The sequence below is a fragment of the Tetrao urogallus genome (genome assembly GCF_951394365.1).
Source record: "Tetrao urogallus genome assembly, chromosome: 2".
Classification (NCBI taxonomy): Eukaryota; Metazoa; Chordata; class Aves; order Galliformes; family Phasianidae; genus Tetrao; species Tetrao urogallus.
In genome coordinates, this window is record NC_136814.1 from 43,291,600 (window position 1) to 43,316,007 (window position 24,408).

Sequence of the window (24,408 nt, forward strand, 5' to 3'; positions counted from 1 at the left end):
AGAGGTCTCACTTAGACTGGAAGGCAGGGCAATCACCACCTGTATGAAATTTAACCAGAGTGAATGCTCGATTTTGCACTTGGGATGGAACAGCTCTGGATGTATAGACAAACTGGAGGGTGGGATGTTGGAGAGTAGCCCTCTAGAAAGGGATCCAAGAGTCTACATCTGAGCCGGTTCTGTGCCCTGGCAGCACAAATGGCCACCCATACCTCGGGATACATTGGACCCAGCTCCATTCTGCATGGCCTCACCTCGAGCACTGTGTGAAGCTTTGGTTGCCACAATATCAGGACATAAAACTATGAGAGAAGCAGTCTCTCCAACCACACTGCATACCTGTGACTAATGCTTCTTGCACAGGTGATTTTGTCAGGCAAGGTGCCAATTCAACAAAAAACATTTTCTTCGTGTACCAGATTAGCAGCAACACATGAGCAAAGTGACTTTTAGTTGCAGTAATTCCTTGTTTTCCCTGGCAGGTACCCACACAAAGGTGAGAGAAGAAAATGCTTACATTCATACTTCCTCTAAAAAAAAAAAAACACTTGTGAAACTGTGTTGTTACATGCATGAGAATAAGTCTTATAAAATGCTCACCACCCTTTACTGCATTGGTGTGAACTACTGTCAGATCACAGCAAGTAGACATGTGAAGCTGTGGTGTTCACATCGTTATTTTAAAAACTTAGAATCATTAGGTTGCTATCACACCTTCTCAAACCACTGATAGTACATAAACCACCTTACCAATCTCTAACAAGATCTACTAGACCTCCATTTTACTAGATAAAACCCACTTCCCAACAAAACCTAGTCAAATAATACATTACCTAAACTATCCTTAATATTCTCCTAATAAAACCCCACAGGGAAAGACTTCCCCTGCAGTCTGCCCCATAAAAAAAATGATTTTTTGGCTTTGAAGGAAAAGTCATGTCTGGTACACACCTCTTTGTTTTCCACACCTAAGAACAAGCTGCAATTCTAAAGAATTAAAACTTTTTTTTTTTTTTTTTTTTACAACTAATTATTTTTCACAAGTCCATGTACTTGGAAATATGGCAATTGAGGAATATCAGGAGAGAGGAATAAATAAGGTGAAATATTTAGAATGACACATCAATATTCCAAATTAGAAGAATCTGAAAATCCAGTTTGATGGAATTATATAAATTAGGATTATTTATGTTGAGTGAGTAAATCTTGGTATTGGAATCCAGCTGACTGATCCTAATCCTGTCACTGCTTCAGAAACAGTATCTTGGGCAAGCCTCTTACCCAATTTTATTTTGCATTAGAGATGACAAATACTGCTCCTTGAAGCAGAACTCTTAACAATGCACCAAGGAAACAAACTGTTTTTAGTTACCTGTCTTATTTATTCAGTGTGGACTATAAAGCAATGGATGACCAAAAGCATTTATCAAAGATGTATTTTTAGGTCAGAGATACCTCAGGAGGAATAAAACAAATTATTTCAGAGGAAGTCTATTCTAGGTGGCCTCACAAGGGTGTTAGTCACACTGATGATTCAGAAAAGGTAACTGATTAAAGCTATTGTCAACCAAACAAAATACAAGTAAATCCAGTTTCTGAGTATTTTAGAACATGGTATTGCTAATGGTTTTTATTTTAAATTAAAAGCTACTACTCAGTGGGAATGGAAGCATAGGAAACAACATCAGAAAAGTTCTTTAGTAATTGCCAACCCAGCAGTAATGTTATGCTACATGCATACTATCTGAGATTGTTTTAATTATCCTAATGGCAGAGGTAACTCTTCAGATATCAAGTCTACTACAAATAAGATGGTGTAACTTGACAGGCCTGAGCAATTGACAGGCCTACAGATTACAACTGTCAATGAGATATTTTTAGTTCAAGGTAATACAGCTGCTGTCTCAGGCAGCACAGTCTCAACCTAGAAAAAACCACAAAAATTGTTACCTGTATTATCCAGACAGTCTTGCCCACAACAAAACATTTCCTCTACCCTCCATTTTGGCCTGTTACTCATGAGCCAGATCAGTGTTTCTCCTGTCTCTAAACCAAAAGAGCAGCACACCTGTTATCAATGGATCTCATGAATACTTCTTTCAGGAGAGACAGGTTTACCTCCTAGCTGAAGAAATTGTAACAAATCCCTTGCAAAAAATTGTTTAAATCACTTTGTCAGATCTTTCTAATTTTTGTACTGCCTTCTTTGGAGAAGGAATGGGAGGGATTGATGAGAGAGGGCTAGAATGAACAGAAAAATGATGGTGGCAAGGAAGTACTAGTACAGAATTTTTCAAGAATTTACTTTTAATCCTCAATATTAGGTTGCAGGCTCTGCTCTTGTGGAGGAATGAGATCATGTCAGCTTGATGCTGTCCTGGCAATGAATAGTAATAACAAGTCTACACATATTCATTCAGATATGTCAGAAATGCCCAATATCATCCTACTAGAAGGTTCTGCTGACAACTGAGAGCTGTGGCAGAGGGAGAAGTCACTATCACAGTGACTTAATGACTTCCCAAAGAAATCTAGACTAGAGCATAGCAAGAAGTAGTGAGCATGGCATTCTTTCCATCATGGGAGAATAGTATGGAGCAGTTAGTTATGAGACATTAGACATAGGTAAAAAACACTGACTGCCAGAGCCAGGCCATTTCCTTTTCCTGGTATTTTTTGGAAAATGAAAACTGTTTACAAACTTATCAGATTTCAGTTTTGTTGTTTGCTCATTGAGAGTTCTGGATAAATTTTTTAATGCATTAATTTTGTGAGCTTCTAAGTGTGTCAGACATCAGTAGGCTAGGCAGATCTGAGCAGTGTAGGAAAGGAAAAATAAGTTTATGTTATGGCCAACAGCATTATTAAGATTGTGTAAATGCTGTTTCAATGTATTTTAAAGTCGCTGTGCACAAATTGAAAAATTTGCAAGCGTATTGAAATTATGTCGAAGAATGAAATGTGAAATATGCCAGTACTATCAATGAGCTCCATTTCATGTGGTATATTGAACACATGTCCAGGATTTGTGAGAACTTCATGCAGGCAAGTACAGAAAAAGTGACTGCCAACTGACTGGAGGATCCCTGAATAGTGTCAGCACAGCAGCCTAGAGATATCAAATATGGTGCTCTTGACCACTGGATGACTGATAGCGGTGGATCTAACTGCTTTGATGGAATGAGGGGTGGAACAAACCTGGCTGAAATGGGAGCTAAAACTCAACAGGTTTTATGAGCTATGGCAAAAGAAATATAGGTCCCAAGCACAGGTAGTTGTAAGAAAAGTAGTTGTAAGAAAAGTAATTCACTGGTCATTAGGAAGAGAAGAAAGACACGGAGAGATCAGAGCCTCCAAAATCATTCAAGTGTTTTTAGTAATAAAAAGAACGTGGTCAGACAGATCCCTGCTATGCCTCTGTATTGCGTTGCCTTGTCCCCAAGGGGTCAAGCTGAAGCCTGAATGTCTCTGAGTTTAGATGTAAGACACTGGTTTTTGGCCTCTATTCACACAAAGGTGTCATTTAATAGGAGTAAGTGTGAAATGCTGCCCTTAGGAAAGAGTAGGTGGTTGAGGATGACTGGCTGAACATGAAGAAGAAATCCCAGGTCCAACTCCAGGCACCATGCCTCTATAAAATCATGCGCCAAATTAAGGGAACTGGAAGGAGGATAGAATGAATCATAAGAGGTATAGAAATTATGGCATGTGGTAAGAGAGAAGGGCAGTGGCTATGCAGTCAAGTAAAGAGAGGACCAAGGGATGACATGATGGCTCCCTTCCAAAAAGCTGCTGCAAAGAACAAGCAAATAAACAATCTTCATCTCCACTGAGGGTAGGATAAGAAATAATGAGCTTAGGCTGCAGCAAGAGAGACTTGGTTTAGGCATTAGAAAAATTTTCTAGTGATAAGGGGAGCTGAGCACTGGAATAGGTTATCTGGAGAGGCTGCAGACTGTCATTGGTGGACTTTTAAGGACAGGTTGGACTGTCTCAGATGGATGGGCCAGCTGATACTAAGAGGCTATTCCCAGACCTGCTTTTTGCTGATTTTCTGTACTAAACATAAAATCCAACTGTGTCTCTTTGGAGTGGCTTACCTGAAGTACAGCATGGTTTAGATACTTCCTAAATGAGTTTTCTTAAAACAAAACAACCATAACAACAAAAAAAGAAATCTTCATGTTGCCAGCTCTTGTGGCATTTTCTTCAGTCTCTCTGTACTTGACCCATTTCTAAAAGCTCTGGCTCCTGGAGTCAAGCAGATTCATGAAAGCTTAGCTTAAATAAGCAAAAAAAAGATCTAAATTTATGGAGCAGGATAAAATAAAATAAAACAGATTATAAGCGTGACAGAGAAGTACTTCCAGCAGTTATAAATCCACAAAAGAAGTGAAATATGTTAGTTAGCTTAAAAATCAAAAATCAAAAAACTTTTTGATTAAAAAAAAAGTCTTATGATTGGGACTGACTTCATTTTTCAGTGTTCATATTTAGTGCTTAATATGTTTAATGGTTGTCATCTATGGTAAGTCTGGCTCTGAAGTCAGTAAAAAGGGAAATTATATTGCTGAATGACAGGTTCAGAAACTAAATGTCCCTCCCAATGAAAAGCACAGAGGTAGGAACATAAGTGCTCTCTTTCCAGTCCAAACTTGAAGGTACCTAATGAAACCAGCAGGGGACAAAAAAGAGAAAGAGAAAAGCCAACTGAGTTTCACTGTAAAAAATGCAGCTAAGAAAATAGAATCTCCTGCCCCAGGATACTGTGGATCTCATGTGTGCTCCTGGGGATGCTGTGAATGTGCCTATGTGTGTGAGCCTCCAGAACAGGAACTACTCCAGCTACAAATGGTTGGTGCCTGAGGGAATGGGTGGGAGAAAGTACTGTCTTCTGTCTCCTCTTCTTTCATGGTCTGCTCCTAAGCAGCTGTTCTGGGTCACTGTTGGAGATGGAATATTAGGCCAGCCCTTCAGTCTGACCTCAGGAAGTCACTCTTTTGCTCTTTTGCTCTTAAGTTGTGGCCTTGAAGAGCTGACGTGTACTGGCAGGGCTGTATGAGCGTATTTTATATCCATTCTCTGAATATCAGACTTCTATTTCCAAGGCTGTCAACCACACCCTGCCAATAAATTCCCTAAATAAAAACTTCTAAAATAAACAAGGTTCACAAATAAAATTGATAGTACAGAATTAGTTGAGTGCATGAATATAATGATACTTATCATAAAAATGTGTGCAGTGCAAGTTTTCATCTGACCCCATCATCATTCTGCAATCTTTTTCATTATCATAAATCAAAAAGCATTGTTTTCTTTAAATCACTTGCTGCTTAAAGATGAATCACCTTTGATTTCCTGGGTTTTGCTTACAGCAAAAAATAGAAAAGCTTTCAAAACTGCAACAGTAAAAATCCCTGGTCTCACTTTGCATAAAAAAAATTCAGAGAGCTCTAAAATTTAATCTAGCAAGCAACATAAAAGTGAAACAGAACTGTGATTTAGGAAAAAAAAATATTTCTCCATCTGTGGAGCTATTAATCTGCAGTTTGGTCCAGAGAGTGCATATACAGCAGACTGTGAAGAAGGACCCTGAGCTCTAATGGCTTGAAGCAGATAGGTCCTCAAATGTTTAATCTAACTGCAGGTGCATATCTAAGCTTCTCTGTCACATCTGTCCCTGTGGATAAGAAACCACTAAGCATCCTGTGCTGGATTGTGCAGACACAAGCTATGTCACTTAAAGCATATTCCATGTGGTGATGACTGATGTGCAAATTTCCCAAGGCACCTCAAGAGGCTTGCCCACCCAGCTCTTCCCATTTGAAAAAGCGGTGCCCTCTCATTCCCTCCCTTCATTCCACAGACTTGACATTACACCCCATGCACAGAAGTGCAATTAGATTCTTGCTGCTTTTTCCAAAGTCAGGAAAAATAGGCCCATTTAAAAAGTCAGTTGAATAAACTGATGAGCCCAACAGGCTGGAACAGCAAAACAGATCACAACTTGGCCTAAGTCATCCCTTGGGGGTGGAACAGAGAAGAAATACATTGCATGCAGTTGTACCTAGGTTTTCTATGTGATGAAAACTCTCACAAGATAAGAAACAAGCAAAAATAAAACAGGCTTCATTCTTTATGTCTCCCATTAGCTAGAAACCTCATGGCAATACCCATCAATTTAACTTTTGGATGTCTGGATACTAGCCAGGAAGCACTCAGCTACCATATGCTCAGCAAAGAGAGCCACAGAAACAGTGCAGTGCTGTTGTCAGGCAAGGCAGGTAAATCACTGCGTATTTCTTTACAAGTCCAATTTTCTGAAACTCACTTCCCAACTTTAGGAAACTGAAATTAGCAGGGTTTGGTAACAAGCCCTGGATGTCTCACAAGCTGATCTAAATCTCTGAACCTGCCTGATAGAGTTGGTTGCATTTACCCACGTGGCTGTATTTTTTTTACCTGCCTTTATGCCCATGAGGGGAAATGGAAATGGTTTCCTGCAAGGAGACTAATTATTCTTTGTCTTTGTGAGGCAGCATTATTTGAAAGTATAAGAGGGGAGCTGAAGTTGGATGCAGTTATGTTGTAACCTCAGTTGTACTGGTAACAGTCTATGGGGAAGTTGATTTGTTTCATTCTCACTTTCCCTTCTCTCTGTAAAACAGAGATCTTATGCGCATCTGTGGGGAAAGTGTGCAATTTATTAAACATATGAAGCCGTAAAAAAGCAATTCATCTTGCTAAATTTAGCTGTCTGTAAGTTAGTATCTGATCTAACTAGGCTCTGTCCTCAACCCAGGGACAGAGAAAGGTTGAATAAATCACCTTCTTTTCCTCCACTGATTGCGGAAGAAGGCCAGACATCTGGCTTTTAAATTACTGTGTTTAGGCAAAATTAATTCCATCTTAAATGTCCAGAGTCGTACTAAAAGCAAGGAATCTTCTGCTGTTGGCACATCCCAGCCTCCTCAATTAGAAAGCTGAAGGATGTGCTCCTGGTGAGCAGGCTTTTGCATTTTTCTTTCCAGAAGCTGTGTACATTCAGCAGCATTCTTCTCCTTTACTTAGTCCTTGATTATTTATTTGAGACATTTGGAAAACGTCACTCTCAGGCTTTGATCTACCACAGCTGCTAGGTTGCCAGCCTGCTCCCTTCTGGCACATCAGCCCCTATGAAGTACACAGGTAGGATTTCCTTGCAAGTGTGCAGCTCTTGTCCCAAACGCAAACTGAGATTACTGTGGTAACATGCCCACATGCTTTAACCAACATTCCTGTCACAATACAGACAATCAATACACAATCCAAATCCAGATGGTTCCAGATCCAATTCCTCATGATTTTTAAACAAAAGTTTGCCTTTTGGGAGAGTGTTCCAGGCTGTATAAACCCACCTTCTCTCCTTAGGTCAGAAGATCCCCCCCAAATCCTGTGAATCTACTAAGATTTGAGGGAGCACCCCCAAATCTCACATGTGCTGAACAAACATTAAAGAAGGGTTTGCGGTCACTACTGCCTGACACAGAATTCACATGCAAGTCACAAGGGGCTTGTACAAGGTTTTGAAGTCTGACCCATGCAGTCACAGGATTGTGTTCTTTGTGTTTCCCTTGAATAATATCTTTCCCTTAAAATTGAATGCTCTTCGTTTACGCATCTCTTCATTGCATGGATTAATAGCTGGCTACTTCAAAAACCAACTGCTGGTGAATCTGGGTTGCCTTTTGCCCTCCAAGTCCCTTGGCTAAACTAAAATTTTCTAATGCAGCATATTACTTCCATTAATGATAATAAGCAAGCATTTTCATGGCAATTTCCATAATCAAAGTTCCCCACTCAAGTGCTGCTCTGGATCAGCTGACTTCGCAGGGAAGAAACCAAGGCAAAAGAATTATGCAAAATGCTCAAAGCCACAGAGTGAGTCATACTCAAGACACTAAAAAAAAAAAGAAGAAAAAAACCCCCACCATATTTTAGTTCTCCAATCTGTGCTTAAACCAAAGGCAATCCCTGTCTTTCACAGCTAGGGATCAATTCCGACATCAGTTACACAAAGACAGTTCCACTGACTCCTTCAGAGTTAGCCCTGATTTACTGCACCATCTGTGAGATCAGCATGTGGCACAAGACACTCTTATGACTGGAAAATACTGACAAGGAAAATATATTTACATATTTCTTCTTGCTCTCCATTTCTAATCCTTAATGGCCAGTGTTCTTCAAATATTTTCAGTCAAATTTTGACTGAATCAAGAATTTTTCAAATCTAAATCTATTTTGGCTGGATTTGTTGCATCATACCAGGACAAGTATCTCCTTGGCATGCAGTTTGACCTTCTCAAGGAACTTGTCCTATAATTTCTCTTTTGTACTTCATTGTATTCTCTGTTTCTTGGTAATACAGCCATCATCTAGGTTTTGCCATTTGTCTCTCTTCTAAGCAGTAATAACCACATTGCTACGGGGAAAAAAAATAAAAAGGAAAAAAAGAAAAAAAATGAAAACAAAACCTCTGTCTACTCACTGATTACAGAAAAGTCCCAAATTTTGGAGAATTGTAATAAAGCACTGTTGTCTCTCTGAATCATTGAGCCTCCTGTATGCATTGAGCCTGAAATAAAACGTTTACTAATGCAATTAAAAAGAAGTGGCCTGTTACTGTTGTATATTTCAAGTCTTTCTGCACTTTAATCTTGTCTTTCTTAAGGTATAGTTGCAAAGTAATTAAAAGAAAGACTATCTGGTCTGGATTAACAAATGTGAAATAAAAACACTGAGATGAAATCCCTTCAATGACTTGATGAAAGATTTGATTGCACAGGGAACACAGCTCGCTAATGTTTGATTTAGACAAATTCCACAAATCTCTGGTTGCCAAAACTTATGACCTGTTTCTACTTCTTCTCCACTTTGGGAAGGTACCCCACTGAGATGTCCCCATCTCTGATCTTCCTCATGCTGCACACTCTAATGTACATTACAATGTACAAATACATGTACAATTCTAATGGCAAAAAGTACAGAACAAAAAAATATACTTGCTTTGTCATATCCTTCTCCCTCACCTGCTTTTCAGAGGACTAAGGGAGTACAATACTAACGATTTCACTCATGCTTTCCTTTGGGGATCTGAGGTAACTTTGCAATGGACAGTCCCTGGGCCTCATTTAGGCTGCTGCCCAGGCGCAGGAGGACCAGACTTGTTTGCTCCTGGAAGGGCTGAGCACTCTCAGCCATATTGCTGGGGCTGCCGGCACTCCCAATGGATCAGCATAGGTGTTGTCACTGCAACTGAAACATCTGGGTCTGAGACCCAAAGCATCTGTGTTGCCTTTCTGGCCATTGGCATTGGTTAAATTAAAAATACATAGCTATGGGTATTCGTAGGTGTAACACATATAATTTGTTCTCATAAGCACGTATCAGATGGAATACTTGAAAAATACTAATTCTCATTTCAGATCTTTCTACAAAAGGGACAATACTGAAAAATATTAATTTTGGATAATAATTTTAGGGCAGTTGCTCAGATTTCTGTGCTGAGGAATCGGTAGTGAAATTGTTGGTTACTAAAGAGTGCAGTGCATTATGCTGCCTAAAGTCACTCAGTTTCCAGAGAATCTTCAGTTATGTTTCACACTGCATCTCCCCCTGCCTCGAATGTGACTTCTGTAGGACCAGGCTGGAAACCGGTATTCTTATCTCAGTTTGTTTGAGCAACTTGTAAATTCTTGATGGTATCTGTATTTTTCACTAAATATGAAATTACTGTGAAAGATAGAGCTGGTATATAACAAAAGATTAAAAAGTGTAGGGCTCGCTCCTTAGCGTGAAAAAGGAGATGCGTGATTGAAGAAAATCATGAAGGTTGTCAAGAATGATTATTAGAAGTGCTTTTTAAAAACTCAGTGGGGAGTATTACTCACTGTTCTTTGCAATGCAAAAGGTGGGGGTTGTCACAGAAATCATCAGGCTGCAGGGTAAAACAGGCTGAAATTAAAGAGAAGTAAAAGAAAATGTCCTTCTGTATATTTTTTACAGAACACAAAGTTAAACTTTGGAACACATTGCCAATGGATCTTGCAAATAATTACGGGCATGAGCAGATTCAGGTGCTAATCATGAAAATTCACAGGACAGAGTCACAAATCGAGGCTAAACATGAAGGTGTGGATCTAACCTTAAACTTTCATCTCAGACGTGTTTTAAGGATTAACCACATCAGACCACTGAAGTGCTTCTAACTCTAGCAACAATATCACCAAGCCACTTAAGACTATTGTGTCCCCTTTGGCCTCTGCCCTTGGAACAGCAGTTATTAGCAATAGCTTTACAAACAATGAGTGGCCACCTTTGGCCAGGATCACCATATACTCCTCTGCTTTATCAGCTCTCAGGTATCAGACGTGCCAAGAGAGCTATTTCCATTAGCAATGTCCCATTTTGTATGAATAAAGAACAACTACCTTTGTGCATCCCAGACTGCAAGCACCACTGCAAGGAAAAAAAAGAAAGCTCCAAAGAACTTTCCATGAGCTTTGAAATCCCTTATGCATCCCATGCGTCACTGTTGTGCAGGTACTAGGAAGACTGGGGCACCACTACCCTCATCCATCACCAATACAACTGCAGCACATCCTTTTCCTTGCTGTTTTGCCAACTGTTTGGCATTCTGAGGTATTACAGACCTACATATAATGCTTAGCAGTGTTCCTGAAGGTTTCTCTATATCAGCGACTGTAAAACCAGTGCTTCTATGTGCTATTCCACAAAAGAGAAAATACAGCTGCACAAGGCATAAAATTTAAACAGAGGCTACTTTTTGGACAATGTCTGTCTTTTTTATTCCAGATGCTGCATGAAAGAAGATGGATTTTTTTTCTGGACAAGGATTGTCTTGGGAGTAGCTCTGAGGAGAAGGATTTGGGGATGCAGGTTGATGAGAGACTCAGCATGAGCTGGCTATGTGCACTTGCAGTCCAGAAGGTCAACAGTATCCTGGTTACATCAAGAAAAGCATAAAAGAAAAGCAAGGAAGGTGATTCTACCCCTCTACTCTGCTCTCATGAGACCCCACCTGGAGTACTGCATCCAGTTCTGGGGCCATCAACACAAGAAGGACATGGAACTGTTGGAGCGGGTCCAGAGGAGGGCCACAAAGATGATCAGAGGGCTGGGGCACCTCCCCTACAGGATGAGAAAGTTGGGATTCTTCAGCCTAGAGAAGATAAGGCTCAGGAGATCTTACAGCGGTCCTTCCAGTATCCGAAGGGGACCTACAGGAAAGCTGAGGAAGGACTTGACAGGACAAGGGGAAACGGCTGGAAACTGCAGCATAGGAAGTTCCGCACAAACATGCGCAAGAACTTCTTTACAGTGAGGGTGACGGAGCACTGGAACAGGCTGCCCAGGGAGGTGGTGGAGTCTCCTTCTCTGGAGATGTTCAAGACCTGCCTGGATGCCTACCTGTGCGACCTGGTGTAGGGAACCTGCTTTGGCAGGGGGGTTGGACTCGATGATCTCTGGAGGTCCCTTCCAACCCCTACAATTCTGTGATTCTGTGATTCTGTGATTTTGTGACTTCTTAGAAGGGCAGATAGTGACAGGATGAGGGGAAATGGCTTTAAACTGGAAGAGGGTAGATTTAGACTAGATATTAGGAAGAAGTTCTTCCTACTGTGAGGGTAATACAACACTGAAACAGGTTGCCCACAGGTTCCCTGGAAGCATTCAAGGCCAGGCTGGATGGGGCTTTGAGCAACCTGGTCTAGGTCTAGAGTGAAGTGTCCCTGCCTGCAGCAGGGGGGTTGGAACTAGGTGATCTTAAAGGTCTCTTCCAATCCAAATAATTCTATGATTTTTTGATAGTCACTTCAGTTGAAAAATAATTTTTTTGTTTCAAGTCCGCCATGTCTCCACTAGACTTAGTGCTATCTATGTCAGTATTTTTTCCCCCATTTATGAATGAATTTCTCCTTTTACCTGTAAATAGGAGACTAGATTGACCTATACAGAATAGGTAAATCAAGAAGTATACTAAGATGGTCCACCTGTCTCAAAATACTCTGGCACGCCACATAGGGGCTGATATTCACTTTCAACTTTGAAATTGCCAGGACTGGATAGCACCCCCAAAATATTTCCAAGTAGGATCCAGTGTACTGCAACATGTCCACCTAGAGATCTGATCTATTAGGAAATGAGATCTGAGCACCTATGTGGTTTTTGTTTAGCATAAGACAGAGCACAAGGTTCAGGATAGTCTCACTTCCTACAGCCAGAAAGGAGGCAAGTCACCATGTACCTGGGTGTATTTTCCGGTTTTCATTCTTTCCTCCCATTCAGCCATTCATCGGGTTTGCTTCAGAGCTGGCATGCATCTGAACACCCGCCTGGGCCAGCCTATGCATTATACCTTTCAATGCACAAAGTTCGGTGCTTTTTCCACTCTTCAATAAGAGGTGCAAGGGCTGGAAAAACTGGCAGTAGAGCACATATGCTCCCTTTATCCCAGCAATTCCCCCTGTGACTGCATTTACTGTCTCACATGGACTCAGGATGTTAACTAAACTGACAAGGACTGGACAGCAGAGAGAGGAAGGAAGGAAATCTGCATTTCCAATCCAGTAACTGCAAATAAAGTTCCTTGACTTTTAGAAGTCTCTCAAGCATAGCATACAAAGGGTTTGGAGAAGCCAGGGGCTCCTGATGAAAATGCTGTGCTGTTATTTTCAGTGCCACAGCCAGACTGGGATTATGTTTTGGTCTTCTGAGAAAAGGGAGCTGGTTGTCACGTCTACTTCTGCTCTTTTTTAAAACTCTCAGAGCAACTTTGCAACATAAAATCACTGAGCATTTACAAAGAAAGCTTTACAAAGGGAGACCGCTTACTGCCTTAAACACAGTTTCCATCACCTTCTGCAGAATTCATCCATGCTACACGAAGTCCTAAACAGCACACATCCTATCTTTCCCAGTGCAAACCAACAGATAGATTTTTTTTTTAACTGTAAAGCCAGAGGAGCCTGCTGTTAGCGTAACATATAGTAATGAGTCAGTTAGCAAAGAGACTGGTGAAAAGATTGATTCATGACATGAAAAGGGTAGCCTGGTCTTTTCCTTTGCCTCCCCAATTTGCCAACATACCTGCCCTTACCAGCACCTTTTGAAGCTGTTGCCACAGCACTACTCTTCCTTCTCAGGCTTCAGCAGTGGGATGAACACATCATCACTTTGCAGACTGCTGAGGAGCTGCATCACAAATGACACTGGTGGTTGGCTGGAAGTCCCTTGAAATCCAAGGACTTGTGGTCAGGAAGAATTCATTCCACATTTCTTCTTGCTGAAGGCTGAATGTGCAAATCAATATGCCAAAGCTGAGCCATGCTTTGGGGCTCAGGGGTGGACACCAAGCATGCTAGAGCTGGTCATAGTCATGCACTGCCTTGAACAGTTACTCCTTACCTGAGACTGCACATTTCGTAACTAAAGTTAAGTGATGAGCCACCAGGGAGGACTTCAGGGGAGGTGACAGGCAGGAGGACAACTGGTGCAGCTCCTCTACGGAAAGCCATGACTGAAAGGAGAAGGGAGGTCCTGACCTGGATATGGTCCTGGACAACCTGTTCTGGGTGGCCTGAGCATTGGGTGGACCAAGTGACCTCCAGAGTTCCCTTTACCTCCATCAGCCTGTGACCTGGCTTGATGAGTTCAGAGTGGCACCTGCATGCCCACAGCCATGCACTTATAGCCTTAGGTAATTTCTTTGCAGTGCCTCAGTACTTAAAGCAATACTGATAATACTTCCAGAACTGTGCCTCAAATAGTCTCTGGGACAGAAGTACAATTTTGATTAAGTAGGAAAGCCTTTATAGGTTAATTAAAAAACAATTGCTAAACCATAGCCAACCAGTCATTATCTGTGTTTTGATATGGACTTATTAAATAACTGTTAAACTTGGTATTTAGCAGAAAGCTTCCTTATTTGAAGGACTAAACATCAATTTGAGATACTTCATTTTTAAATGTCACCATTTTGGTTTACTAGACCTCTTGCTGTGCTTAACACAAACATTTACAAAATGTTAAAAAAAATTAAAATAATAACAAATCAGCTGTCAGCTGGAAGCACTCAGCAGAAGGTAGGGCCTGCCCTGTGACAGCCCTTGCCCTGCTGCTGAGAGTGTCCCAGGGAAGGTCATGACCCCTCTAAGCTACCCCCACCTAGCTCTGGACCTAGGAGCTAATGGGGAGAAAGCACGCCTTCTGAAAAGTGTCTTCTCAGCTCCACGAAGCACCAGCCTATTTCTCCCAAATAGTCTTTTACCACTCCCTGGCAGCATGTTATGGAGGGTGATATGGAGCAGGATCCCCTGACCAACTGGTGCCAAGCTGTGGCACGTGCAAGGCCACTACTCTGCTGCTGTACCCAAAGCTCCTGTGGGCCATGAACTTCAGCTACCATGGGATGAAATACTTGCATGCACCAAACCAAAGACCATCCCCAACTGCTTTTCAAGCAGGCATCTCTCTTTAAAGTCTATGAGGATGGAGATAGATAGCTTTGCCACCATTCAGTTTCTGCTGTCATAATTCTCTTGCTAGTAGATGAGAAACAGTGAAATGACATCCTGCCCAAAGAGTCTGAATGTCCATACCCACTTAGGGTACGGTCCTGGTACCAAGGCGCTACACCATAGAGCCCTATGGCCAAATTATGTCTCCCTACATTCAATTTTTTGTAAAAGTGCTGTTATATCTTTCAGAAGGAAGGATCTCCAGCTCTTGCAGCAGTCATCTCATTGGCAAGTAATGGCTGGGGCCTTCAGCCTTCACTGGCAACAAAGAGGTTAAGAATCAGTGAGCCTAGAATGCTGACTTTTGAGGGGTGGGTTTAGGAAGCAGAGCTAACAATATAAGAAGAGGAAGTGCTGGCCATCCGTTTGTTTGTTTATTGTTTCAGCAGTTTGTGCTGTGTGTCTTGTGTGCTATCTCCATCCCTCAGTCTCCCAGCCAGTTCATTATGCACGGGAAGAGGCACTTCCTGCCAGCGACCTCCTGGGTCTCCTCCCATTGTTCACAGGGCTGATGTAGAGTGCTGGGGGCGGCAGAAAAGGCTGCAAGCCTGCGAGAAATACTCCAGGGACCTTCTTCAGTTAATAAAACAGATGGCCTTATTGGCATAGGCAAATTTCAGCACTAGCGTTGCATTTAGTAGGGTTCATCCAAAGAAAATCCCAAGAAAAATACAGTGAGGAGTTTAGGTTATCAGAGCCAGGGGGATAAATACAAAATAGACAAGAGGACGAGCCATAGCTCTGGCATACCCTACAGCTTTGCTGTGTTTCTGCAGCCTTCAGGGACTAGGGTTGCTCACCGCCTCCTTCTCTGCTAGGACCCATTAGTCAGAAGCAGAGGTGCTCCCTGCCTCCAACAGCTAAGCTCTGATGGCTTAAATCTCACCCCAGTCCCTGTGCCCAGCAAGGCCTTTAAGTTCCCCAAATTAGGGTACCTGGATACTCCTTGAAGGCCCAGTACTCTCCCTTCACCTGGTAGAGGGGCTAACAGGCAAGAGACTCTAAGCCCCTAAAACCACCTAAACCTTGTTTTCTGAAGCCCCAGTGCCTTATGCACCCCTAAATTTCTTCCCTGTGTTTCTGCAGTGATCAGGCTACAACACCTTGCAGAAGGAGTGTGCTTCTCAGATGCTGTAAGAACACCTTGGTATTTATTTATTTTTGAAAGAACACTTTGTACAATCCCTGGGCCTGAAGCAACACTAACAAAGACAAGAGGCAATGAGCTGACAAACAGCAGTGAGCTGGAGCTGCAGAGCTGGGATCCAAATGTGTGCCTGAACTTCCCTAAAATTTAAGGGTCTTTAAGTCTGGCATGAGTTAATCTCCATAAAAAATTGAAGATGAAGGGGAAGAAAAGGGAAAAATACAAGCAGAACACAGTTAACAAGACACATGGGAGAATGTCACCATCTCTGCGTGCTTGGTAACTGCAGTCTCTTGAAGGTGTGTCCCTAGCCTTTGCACAGCCAGGAGCTGTCACTAGCCAGGAATAAAAGGATTTCTGCTCACTGACACTGGTGGAAGTAAAGAAATTTGTTTTGAAAACCAGCTTTAAAGCACACATTGCCACTTTTGATTATAAAAATCACATAGGAATGTGGATTTTGCTTTAAGTCATATACTTTTTTTCATTTTCTCACTGTATGTTTACACAGGTATTTTTCTAGTACACGCCTTAGAAACTTCCATGAAAACTGTGTCCCATTTTTCCACTTTCATTGCTTCTAGAGGCCAAAATTCTCTCATCTGAGACTTTGAAGGAAAAAAACTCTCAGTTCCTGGGCTTTCTCTCTGTAGGGAGTCGTCATTTCCAGGGAAGTGCCGGTGCCTCCCTTCTGGGACAGGAAGCGGCCACAGGAGAATTGTCATCACTGAAAGTTTTCTTTTATGCGTAAATATTATTTACACATGCCACATTCAAAAGACAACAGCAGCAAGGACGACTGGCAATCAACTCTGCTTTAAATAACCATTATCTAAAGCAGGGAGGAGCATTTCTGTGGCCATTTCCGTAACAAAGTGTTCCACTTCTGGCCTAGCTATGCAGCATCGTGCTTGTGCATTCCTAACAGCAGTCTTCCCTTCCCTTCCCTGCCCGCCTTTTGTCAACAAATATGTAAGAAAAGAATTTCACCATGTCAGGAATTTTATGCTTTTGAAACAGAGCTCACACACTTGACACGACCCAGCCCCGGGACAGAGCTGAGCTGCTGCCCAGATGGGAGGTCAGTCATGATTTTTTACAGATGTTTGGGAACAAATCATTGTGCTTAAAAGAAAAAAAAAAAAGAAGTCTCCAGACACTTCAGAGCCATGATAAATAATTTAGAGAGTGATTAGAGAAATCATGTGAAAGAGTTTTAGGGCTGGATCTTTCAGCTCCCTGATGGGGATACATTTAAATTAAACAGCCAGTAAATAACAAACCAAAGATCATCATGCCACTGGATAGTGAAAGCTGTTAAAGAGCTGGATTAAAATGATGTGTGGATATTGAGTGCTTTCAGTCATTTCCCTCATCTATCTCTGGGTGATGAGAAAACAAATGGAAAAGTAGTAAAGAATGAGTAGAGTTCTGACATTGTTCATCTCCTTTTTCCTGGTGCAGAAGTCAGTAGAGATGAAGAAACAGAAGGAAAGCAGAAATTATTCATTTCCTCCCCTCCCTCCCCCTGGAGAAAGAAGGAATAACACAGTCACATAGGCAGGATGCAAGTCTCTGTCACAAGGAATACAGAATGGTCCTGGTCTGTCAGAGTAAAAACCTGCAAAAGCAGAGGGATGCCCTCCATAAATTATGTATTTTTCCTGGTCTCTGTTAGCTTGCATTATTTAATATTTTAAACAATTACAAAAAGCCCTGACAACAGCCCTTTCAAATGTGCTGTGGCAACTGAACTACTTAAAGAGCTGTTTCTCCTCCAAAGTTTCTTTGGGGCAGAAATTAATTTTGGACCCAATTTTCAAATACTTTCCTTCCAAGTGAAGACTGGAGGGAGAAGAGGCCACCCATCTGCCAAAGGACTAAGGGAAAGGGTGAACTAACCTAGGTAGAACTAAAAGTTCAAGCTAACCTGGACCTTATGGATGGGAGGGCTAAACAACAAACATCTGGACTTAATATTACTTGGCAAAACTCCTAAGATTGTGTATAATTGCCCATACACCTTTTACGACATCCAGGCAGGTTACTGGCAGAGCAATAGACTCCTCACCCTCCTTCAGGAGGACAGAGGGCAGTCTGCTTCATGAAGGACACATTTCTCCTCTGTGCTCTGAAACAAGCCCACTGCTCACATCAGTGGGGATGCTGCATCATTAAGGACGCTAGATTAGGCTCAATGCATAAGAAGTTTCTTACTGCCACTGCAAAGGCAAATGCACACCAGCAAGACTAGGTGATGCTCAATAACCAGGAAAAATTCTCTCTGTCCATATTTATTAATGCTACTGAGTGATGGCTGACTACAGGGGACACCAGCTGTGTCCTGGTGACTACAGCTAAATTTGGCAATGGGGCACCAGAGCAGCATTTATGGAATCTGAGGCAGGATATAGACTGTAAACATTGTTTCCCCGAGGTCTTGCTGTGCATTTCTCAAAATTATTTTCAAAGACAACTCATTAACCCTCCACACACTCTTCTCTGAGGTTGGATATGACATTTAACAGAAAAATAAGTCTTCTTTGACTGGAGGCTGGGGCCTAGGTTCTTTCTTTCCCTTTCTTCAATATATTTTCTTAACAATACAAATATTCTGGGGAATGTCCTGAGCCAAACTATGCTTTTGTAATGCTAATTATCTGCATACATATGCTGCATAGGACAGAGCCTGGTTAATTAAGAAATTTTCTCGGACTGCCTATTCCACCGGGTAAGCAACTAAAGATAAAGAAAAGTAATGTTCATCCAACCGCTGCTATCTCAAATGCTCGTTAACTTTGATTGCTTGTGGTTGCTTTCAGGGCTAGGAGGGGAATACATACCACATCTCTGCCAAAGTCAAGTCTAAGTTATTTGCAGGCACAAGAATAAATTTGGTAACAACTGGTAACACCAGCAACAGCAGAAGCAGTAAAGCTTTGTTCCCATGAATGAAGTCCTCAGCTGAGCTCTGCATGGGGTTTCTAGCCAAGAAGGAACTTGCAGCTCAGCCTCCTCCTCACTGGAAGCAGGAGGAAGAGCTTTCATAGATTTCCTCAGAGCTCGTGGATTTGAAGTCCTTATGGGGACAGCTTGGAGGGGTCTGGCACAGCTACCCACACACAGCAATTGCCTGAACTTTGTGTCCTCACTCAATCGACCTTCTTCTTGCTGAGGCTAATTTGAAGAGTAAAGGGTTCAAAGCACAGACACTGGCAGGAACTATGAAGCCAGAAAACCTTAGCACCTTTTCGTGTTTCATTAGCATCTGTCCTCCCTTCAGGAGGGACTCTTCAGGAAATTATGCTCATTTCGAGGACAAGAAAACTGAAGCTTTTCAAATAGATTTGTCAAAGATCAGACACAGTCCCAGATGTTCCTGCTGCAAGTGTGCTACTGCCCCAGAGCACCAGGTATGGTTGACCAACCAGGCTAAGGTCTCCGTCACAACTATCAGGTGTGGCATGAGGAGGTCACACTGGGGACCCAGTGCATAGGACCAGTGATGGGAGGTCTCCTGCTCAGGCAGTCTCCCTTCTCTGCCCAGATGAGCTGTATGGTGTGTGCAAACACCAAAACAATTGTTTCTGCAGTGCCAGAGTTAGTTACATCTGAAAGGGTACCACCGCACAGTGCGACGTGTCATTAGGCTGCCGGCTGGGCCCTGGAAGATGGATGTGTTGTTCACTTTGGTGCAGGCAGTTAACAGCACAGCTATTTGGTTACATGAATTTACAAGCTTAGCTGCCAGGTAAGGTAGACCACAGGTTAACAGCGAGGGGTGAAGGTGCTTGTAAAGGTGCAAGCTGAGCCCTGAACCAAGGCGATTACAGCTCACTGGGAGTTCCTGAAGCCCATTAATGCCAGAACAAGGAGCTGTCAAGATCCACAGATGAGCAGTTAAGTTTGCAAGCTCAGAGGTAACCATGTGCAGGGAAGGGAATTTGCTTTAATCTCACATATTCTCTCCCTTTTCTCTTTCTTTCACTGAACAGCCCTCTGCATACTATCCTCAAGCCACCTCACTGGGAACAAGCCTGCCAGCCTATCCTCCCCTGAAACACCATGTTCCTCCCTACCCCTGTAGTTCTCAGCCTCACAGGCATCATTCCTGTGGGTGCCAGCACTGCCAAGGAGCCCTTTCACCAGAAAACACTGCTGTACTCCAACTAGACTGAGTAGCCTGCTGCAGAACCACTGCACACTCTGGAAAGTAACAACTAATAGTTTTCCCTAATGGGCATCTTATTTCCTTACGCTGTCTTCTCCCTTGAAATAAATAATGGTACTTCAAGGTGTCAGACAAACAGTCGCACTTTAATTTCTCCCTTTGGCAAGCCCAGCCACTAATTCAGTCTTGTTATGGTTTTCCCACTAGGGACAAAATATATACTGAGCTTTGAAAACACATCGTGTAGCAGCAATTGTTGCTCTAAGCCAATGGCTGTTTTGCTTTGTTCAGCACTGTATGCTTGTGTCTACTGTGAGATATTGTTTTGTTAAGACCTGTTATTGATTAACAGGGAGAGGAACTGAATTCCAGATGGGAGCTGCCGAAACACTCTAAAATGCTGCATAAAAAATGCAAACATTTAAAATCATCTTAAAGAAAGGTATCTCTCCTAAACCAGATCCATTTCTCTCTCCAGCTGTACCATCTGCAGCATCTCACCTAAGGGCGTTCTTACAGTTCAACTTGAGGATAAAGGTCTTGTCCTCACGTACAGATTCGGAGCTTATGAATCTGTTGTTGTGCAGTTTTGGGGGCTAATTCACCCCTGACACGTAAGTGCTGCAGCCAAGGGTAACATTAAGTTCTTGGGAACTTTGTCCTGAATCCTACAGTTGCCTCAGAAGTACCACAGTCTTCAGCATGGATACAGGAATGAGTAAATAGGCATAAAGTCGTCCTAGGTCTCTAAAACTTCCTCTTTCACCCTACAAAAAAAGAGATTCATTGTCATCTATAGGTTGAGTGTCATCCATAGCAGAGAATTTTTGTTGCTGTAACTGCAGAGTTCCATGGGAGCACAAAGTTAGTGCCCAAGCCATGAGCAACTGTCCCAGTGCATCTTCACCCCTCTTGATGGCACCAGCTGAACTCCAAGCTGCAGAACTGAAAGGCTCATGGTGATTTTGCAGTCTTCTGCTCCAGGCAGTTGCATGTGTGTTATTTCAGCTCTGTTGCGTAAAAAACCCACAGGAATGATGAGATGCTGTTACGCTGATCGTCATCTGCCTGGGTGAAATTTATTAGCGTCACTTAACAAGAGGGTAATGCAAGACTATGCTAAGGAGTTAGCTAGAGAGATTTCCAGAGAGAACAATATAATTCCTCTAGTATCTTCTGACCAACCCACACAAATACTAAACATCAGAACTTGTATCTGCTTCTTCATAGAATTTAATAGAAAACAAGGGTTTTTATATCATCTGACTGATGATATCATTGTCTGATGCTGACAGTTTTCAATCACAAAAAGCCTACTTATGCCACTGTGCTGGAGGCTACATATCAGAAGACACAACTGCAAAGGCAATTAAGAGACACCAGCTTCCTCTTCCAGCCTGCTACTGGAAGAATGGCCATATCCAAATGTAGCTGAGAATCACAGTTCACACCTCCACTACTGATTTGATTTTATTCCAAGTTACTTTATTGCTAATTAGCTTTTCCATCAAGTGTGTCAGCTTCTTTTATTTCTTTCCTTTTTTTTTTTTTTCTTTTTTTCATTTTTTTTTTTTTTACCATATCAATATTTGTGACAATAGTAGTATATCTGAAACAACTCACCTTAGACTCCAGAGTTCTTGATATTCACTAAGCCTAGCACTAAAATTGCTGTTAGAAGAATGTGGTGCTGAAGTACTGCCCCAAAACAGGTGGTCCAGAGGCAGTGGCTGTGGCCTCTGGCCATGAGCAGCACCTTCCCAAGTGAACTGTGCTTGGCCATGGTGCTCTCCCAGAGGCAAGCACAGTTCCTTTGAGACATGAGATCTGTGCCCTGAGCTTCATTACTGCACATAGGGCCTTAGATTTCTGTGTCAAATAGAAATGCATCTGGCAAAAATAGAATAATGATTATGAAATACAGGCCCAGTTGTTTTAAATGTTATTGGAGCAGTTCCTGGAAAAAGGAACTGTGTTTGGAGGAGACAGTTCTGCAAACCAGCTGGAGGAGCACCAGCAGCGATGCCCCCCATGGTGATGTGCAGCAGTGTTTGTGGAAATGAAGGTACAGGGTGGATCAAGATCTCACACAGATGACAACAGTCTCCACCCAGCATACAACTCTGGCCTAGGCCCAGGCTGCCACATCACTGTGCCCTGGACTGGGATCAAAGGGTTCAGCATGAGCTCAGGAGGTCACACAGAGAAAAGAGAGAAGCAACCTCCAGCTTCCAGCCTGCTCTTTGTTCAGTTCATCCTGAGTTTCCCAGTTATGTTTGAGATCCCATCTAACTCCCACTAGTACAGCCACCACCAGTGGTTTCAGGGAGAAGAGCAATCAACCTTGACTTCACATTAACTTTCTCTGAATTACATTAAAGCCCTTTCCAGAAAAGCATTTTAAAGGTTTTTGTTCAAGAGAGGGTGTAGACAGGAGCGAAGAAAAGTGAAGAAGAGACTGCATACGTGTGGGAGGGAATTAGATTTAAAAGAGCCTTTTGGAGTTATTTCAATTAACCTAGGTACCAGAAACCCCTGGAGAAAGGCTTCTCTTAGAGCCACTGAAGTAGAACAAAGCATTTCAGGGTCTCACTTCCGCATTAAAATAGCAGCAGCACAGCAAAAACGCTTTTGCTTCCAGCCCATATATCTTCACAAACACACAGCATGAACTTGATGGCATGCAGCTCTCAAAAGCAGCTCACCTCTTGCCAGCTTTTCAGAAGGGATGCCCATGATCCAGTAGAGACGATGCACATAGGCAGGGCACCATTTTGAGCCCCTCAGACACAGGAAGGGAAAGGATCCAAGCAATCCCAGTGCTAGTGGAACAGGATGTGTGCTGGCCTTCACCCTGCTGGCTGCTGATAAATGCCTTGAAGCAATGAGTATGAAACAACACGAGTGAGAGGAGCAGTGTGCATTAGCAGAGTTTCCACAAGGTGGTTTCTTGATGAAGTATGCCCCTTTACTGTGCTGCAGATGCAGTGTGTTCACTTTCAGGATTTCCAATCAGTGAAGAAAAAAAAAACCCCAAAACCAGAAAAACCTAGAAATCTACAATAGGAAAGTTCTTACTTCAAGGTTTCTCTGCATCAGTGGCACGAATAAGAGAATCCAACACAGACGGTCTCTCAGCTACAAGTTTCTCAAACGTTCATCAATCCTTATAATGATGAGAAGATCCCTAGAAGCCACCAGACTCAGAGAAACTCACTGACTGGTTTGTCTGAGAAGATTCTTGTCATTTCTGTCTCAGACAGTCTAATCATTTTTTAAGGAGAAAAAAGTGTTTGTGTACATTGGCTTGAATACGCACAGCAATGTTTATTCACAAGAGAAACATGAAGCAGAGAAGTCAGAAGAGCAAGGCTGGTGAGACTGCACAAAATTTCACAGAGGAGAGAACAGAGGTAATTCTTTGAACGTGCTCAGGCCCATCTATATTTGTTGCAAGCTAGCAGAGGCCCCTAATTGACAAGCGTATGGTCCTAAAGGCTGGAAACAGATTGATGGCTGACACTGAATAAAAGCCTATTTCCTTTTGGCTCACATGGGCTTGGCACTGTTGCTGATACCACAAATGTCTGAGCCCAGTATCAGTGCGTACGTAGCAGAGTGAATATTTGCTGGAAACAGTACCTAAATTATTCATGGAAGGCTTTACAATCTTAAATCCTTTAATTCCTTCATGTCACCAGTACAAAAGAAAACACCAGTGTTCTCTACTTATAGATTTTGTAAAGCAAAATTGACCGTCTAAGCTTGACAGGTGAAACAAAAAAAATTAATTGTTAAACGTCAGTTGCTGTATCTCCCCTACTGAAATTAACAGAGCCATTGCTAGAAACAGAAGCTGAAACCGAGCTCTAAGGAAGCATTGGACACAGTTATTTGTAGGCCATTTGTAATCATCCATCCCAGCAATATTTGCATCCTCTTCCAAATACCTGTTGCTGTTATAGACAGGACTCAAGGCCAGATGGGCCACAGGTTGGATCTGGTTACTTGGCAATTCCTATCAATGCATGTTTGTTTTCCAGCTGTTCCTTCCAGAAGCAGGAATATTAGATTAATACTTGCTGCCACTAGAAAGAGCAGAGGAGATTCGAGTTCTTCAAACTGCTGTTCAGACTCCAAACTCAGTATCAAAATACTGAAGAATAATTAGTCAAGCACAGGTCCTGCTGCCTGTGTGCTTTCATCAGGAGCTCTCAGAAATCATTAGCTGTTAGAATTAGGTTTCTCATGGACAGGAAAACTCACGAATGGGCTCCTAGAGCTATACTTTATCTTCTAAAAGGGTGCTGTGGGAGCTTTTGGCTGGACAGTATTGGCACATATAGGAGAGAAATCTTAGTTTGGACAGAAACACTTTCCACCTGGAAATCCTTAACTCATCTTTCTTTAAGAGGCAAAGGGCTAAGGGAGGATTAAGGAAGACAGCCATTTTCAAGAGCAATATCCACATCTTTCATCTGGAGCTGAATCTTACTGCTGATTTTTACACA